At 36.4% G+C, this 5,434-nt stretch overlaps 1 pseudogene; it reads left to right on the top strand.

The window, feature by feature from the left end:
- The first annotated feature begins 421 nt into the window (after positions 1–421).
- Positions 422–963, top strand: LOC114692406 (annotated as a pseudogene).
- The last annotated feature ends 4,471 nt before the right edge of the window (positions 964–5,434 follow it).

The raw sequence follows: 5,434 nt of genomic DNA on the forward strand, positions 1-5,434 counted from the left end.
CACTGTTTTAATACCAGCACTCGGGAGGCAGAAGCAGGAGGATCCATGTAAGTTCCAGGCCAGCCTGACATGCAGAGTGAGCTCCAGGAGAGCCAGGGCTGTTACACAGAGAAACCCTGTCTTAAATGGAAAATCCCTTTCGGATAGTCATCTAATCCTTGCCCAAGAAGCTTTAGCATGACCATAAGGTTATTAATATGATTGCTTTGTTAGTCATTGTGTTCACTAAATTTGAAATTCTACACCCCTGCCTGTTTGTCATTGTCTTTTACTATATGGAGGAGTCTTGCCTGCCAAGCTTGCCTGATTATAACCTGTCATTCAAGAGTGTAGCTGGTCACTATCTCTCTGGACAAATATCTCTTTGAACAAATACCAAAATAGAGATTACCACTGAGGAGTCATAGAATCTCATTAAAGAATGAAGAGCTACTCTAATGTGAATATCTTCCCTCACAAAAGATACATATGATAGTACAGGACCCTCCCTCAGACCTGGAAAGTCCCTCATCAAAATTAGAGCACAAAGTGGAGCTAACAATCCCATCATCGTCTCTGAAATAGGTTCAAAGGTTCTTTCTCTTCTAGAGGTGATTCATGTAAAAATCCTTGGAATTTTGGCCCTTAGAAGAGGGTGTAACAAACAGGAAAATGATTGCTACTGACTTTAATGATGTTGAGGCAGAAAAGTTTTTTTGTATTGATGAAGTTAAGAAGTTCAAACCCAGTTACCTGGAAGCCGCTCTCAATTGGTTGAACTTAAAGGAACCAGAAGGCAAAGCATTAAATAAATTTGATTGTAATGGAGACTTCAGAAGCAAGGCTGCTGTTCTTTTTATACATGGGTGTTAGAAACCAATGCTTATGGTGAAATGTGAGAAAGGACTTATCAATTGCACACACATGAACTTGTATGTTTCATTTCATGACACTCCAGAGGAAACAAGATCGTTAGTTAGTTGATGCAATGAGTAAGAAATTAATTAAGAACAAGTTTTAGGGAATTGGAGATTTTGTGCTAAGACCTTCCCCTCTGAGGAACTCTGAAACTCCATTTCTTTATGGTGACCTTGAGATGCAGGCACATGCTCATTTGCTGACTTCCTGCCAAAACATTATTGTTTTAAAACTTTTTCAACAGGCAACATGTAAATTAAAAATACTGATTTCTGGTGTTATATGATAAATTTCACAAGAAATTTTGGAAATGTGTCACTGATTTAATGTAGACTCACTGTGAGATATTCAGTTCTTTATTCTCAAAATGTGATGAATTTTTTTATTGGTTAGGAGTTAAGTTTTTTTGGTAATATCAAATCATTCAGGGACTACAAGGCTTACAAGACTCCAATCTTACAGGTTAACATGCATTTATTTGTTGTAGTGAAATCCTTCAGGACACCAAGCCAGTTTTCTATTTCGTGTTACTGATAGTATATTATTACAGATTGGGTGATTTTACAAGAAAAATAAATTTTGGGTGTTACTCATCTTGCTGGTACTGTTTTGAGAGACAGCAAGCACATGATAGTTGTTATACAGGGGCACTCACCAAAATTCCTGAATCCTTCAATAAATTAATCTAACAGTCACATGACTGGATCAATTTGTCCATAAAGATAGAGTACTTGTCACCTATTATAATCTCTCTCTCTCTGTCTCTCTGTCTCTCCGTCTCTCTCTCTCTCTGTGATATTGATATCTTATAACATAGATTAAAATTCATTATGAGGTTTTCAGGAACAAAATCTACTCATAATATATTTGTATTGCTGTATACTTTAAAGTATGTGTTTGTGCTCAAAAATACAGGGATAATTTATGAGAAATAGTCTGTAGCATTCTAACACTCTGTTCCTTTGATGTAGTTAGAAATAACTTAAGTTGTGGTGATGTCATAATGTCATCTGCTGTGCTAATTTCCCTTGCTCTCATTCTTGTCAGCATTTTTTTAAATAATGGGCACTCTTAATTTGGAGGTGCGATTGCAGTGTGATTGCGATTTGCATTTCCTTTGTGATTATTGATAATATTTTTCATGAATTTTTGCTGTTTTTTAGTGAGACATATCTATTTAGAGATTTAACTAGGAATTACATGGAAAAGATACTTAATTTTCCTATTCAGTTGTTCGAGTTTCTTTTCTATTCTCAATATTAAACCTTTTCTCAGACATGGACAGAACCAGATAAATGAACTGAGTAATGCCCCCAAAAATCAAATGCTACCCAATCCTACTCATAAATGGAATTTAATCTAGTTGTTCTCATTGAAATCAAAAGGCGAATTGTGCTAACCTGAGAGTGTGAATAAAAAAATAAAAAAATAAAAAAAACAGGAAAGGCTAGGCTAGGAGGAGAAGAGAGGGCATCATGGCATTGCTCAATACAAGAAATAACTTGAAGAGTTCTCTGGCACAGTGGATGCAATTAGCAAAATATACCATATACATCCAAGTAGAAGTGACCATTTTAAATATATTCCTCATGAACAGAGTATTAAAGACTTAATTAACTACCTAGAACTAATCACTATCATATGTAAATGTGAATCTAATCATCACACAGGGCCTGTGAGATAATTGAGTCACTAAAGTAGCTTGCTACCAAACATGAGCTCATTTCTGAGCCTCACATGCTAGAAGGGGACAAGAAACTACCATTGGCTCTCCTCTGACTTCCAGCTGTGCTTTTTGTAACATAGACATCAGGACATGCATGTACTCACAAACAGATATACATAGTATCCACAGACCCAGAGAGAGATACCGTGCATATAAACACACACACACACACACACACACACACACACACACACACACACCAATGTGCTCCAAAAAACAAATACACAAAACAAATGAATAAAATGGAGTAAACTCTTTTTTTTTTTTTTTTTTTTTTTTTTTTGAAGAAGAAGTTTGGCTATACAGAGAACCCAGGGTTATAGTGGTACAGAGCAAAACGTTCGGGATGCGAGCTGTCTGGAATTCAAGGAATGAGTCCTCAGGAGGAAACAAGCCTGTTGAAACTTGGTGGCATATGTCTACCTCTGGCTTGTAGCATTTGTTTGTAATAGCTATAACCTGATAATGTTGAGCAGTATACATAAAATTGACCTACGGAAAAAAACTTTGATTTTTAATGAGAATCTCAAGACAGAACTAAAATGGAAAAATTAGTCAGAAAAAACATATATTTCTGAGAAATGGAGATAAAAATCTGACCATCAAAACTACAATATACTCAGCTCAAGATGAAACATTCTATTATAAGAAAATCTAAAACATCTGGGATAGAGGGACTCCCTGCAGACTCTTCTGGTGTGCTGAGAGTTCCACTTCACCCGTATTTAATTTGAGTTTTAATTTTAACGTTTCCATTTGTATTTTCACATTTGAAAACAGGGAATTTATATGGTGAAAAATCTCAGTGGGATTTCCCTTACAGCCTCTGTTTTGTGGAAACGAATTCAGAGTTCCTACAAACGAATCTTTCCAAGTTATGCCCTACCTATATTAAGAATCATATGTCTTTGTCATGAGTGTATGTTAGGGCATTGAGGGGAAAATAATCTTTGATTATACTAACTTTACCGAGGAATTCAGGAAAGAAGTGCATGAGCCTACACTGAAGGTCCTTTCCTCAGACAACCAAGAATCTTAGATATTCTACTTAGTGTGTAGTCATGTATGTAATCTGACAAAAAGAGCTGTTCTCACAGTGCATATCTACATGAGAATTTAACAAGTAATAATTTGTGAAATATCGCTTTACCCAAGCCCCTTCAAGAAACACTTTATAAGAGAGAAGGGGTGACGGTGGTTCTTGTATAAAAATGTCAGAACATTATACCTCACTCCAGTATTTTAAAACAGAAAATGGATAAACTTGCTCCTATTTCTATTGTAACCTTGAGTCAGTGGGTCAAACTTATGAGCAATGTGTAGATGTTAGTAAAAGGTACCATTAGCTGAGCATTTTGTTTCAGCTTGGATACTTGTCTAGGTTTTTTTTTTTTTTTTTTTCTGCCAGGAAGAATAGATTTGGAGAAAAGAATTTCCTCCTTCATAAGTAAAGACAGCACATAGTGAAGGTTTTACTTTGATTGTACTTCAACTATGTCAGGATGAATGTTTCTGCTTCCCATATACATCTGTGAAGGAAAATCCACTAGCAAGAAACAGGAAAATAGAACAAGTCATTAGGAAATTTTCACAAGCTAGGCTCAGAAACCACAAAGAAAAAAAAGCCATCTATGCATCCAACCTGTTGTCCGAGGGGTACTATAGTTAGGGCCTACCCATGTGTCAGAATCCTCTAACCTGGACTGGACTTTCATTTGCCAGGACACACTTATTACATGGCAAAAGTTCAATAACTAGGAATAACATACACAATGCCTCTACCTTATCTCATGAAACTGCATATGTCCCAATCTGAACCACCTTCCTTTGCCCAACACATTGCATGCTAGTGATACTAAGCACAAAAGACACATCCTAATGAAACAAAATTTACAAAATCAAAAACACAACTTTCTGCAGCCTGTTGCCTTAATGCTGCGTGCAACATTCCAGTCACAGCCCCAATAGCAGTTCCCTTGCATGGTGCTCAACAAAGTCATCTTCCTATCCAGGTTTAAAAAGTCAATACACACCAGTGGGCCAAACTTCGACCTACTCCCCACATAGCCTGTCTAATAAAGATTAGCAAATGAGAACTTTATGACCTGGAATAAAATGAATGAACGTAAGAATATGAGAAAAAAAAAAAAGACTTGATCAGAACATGGACTGAAGCAATTCACATTACCTGGTGATTTAATGAAACCATGAATCTAGCTAAAACAAAGAAAAATTCCCAAATAAATATTGTGTATGTTTTCTTATTTTATTTTTGATATTATACTATAATTACAACATTTCTTCTTTCTCTTTCCTCCCTCCAAACTCTCCCATACTCCCTTTCCTGCTCTCCTTCAAACTTGTGGCCTCTTAAGCACTATTTTTTGTGTGCATTCATATACATACCTACACATATAAGTGAATGCATGCAATAAAATTATATATATATACTGATCAGTTTGAGTAATGTACATATGTTTACAGGACCGACCTTTTGTTACTAGGTGGGCTCTTCCCTGGGGGAGACCATTTCTCGAGCTTCTAGCTTTCCTCAGTTGTCTATAATACTTTCTGTATGTTTGAGGCCTTTTCGCTGTTACCACTGGAATATCCAGTGATGTCATGTTTGATTAGCCAGGCTGTTATGGTTTTATGGGGTTAGCTTCTGCTATTGCTAGTAGTCACAATTACAGTGTAAACTCCCCGATTCTCTTACAACCTTTCTGCCCTCTCTTCCACAATACTCCCTAGGCCTTAGTGTGTGGTTTTGACAGAAGCACTCCAAAAAATGTCCTAAGAGTAAACCATGAA

This window comes from Peromyscus leucopus, chromosome 10 (genome assembly GCF_004664715.2).
Source record: "Peromyscus leucopus breed LL Stock chromosome 10, UCI_PerLeu_2.1, whole genome shotgun sequence".
NCBI lineage: Eukaryota > Metazoa > Chordata > Mammalia > Rodentia > Cricetidae > Peromyscus > Peromyscus leucopus.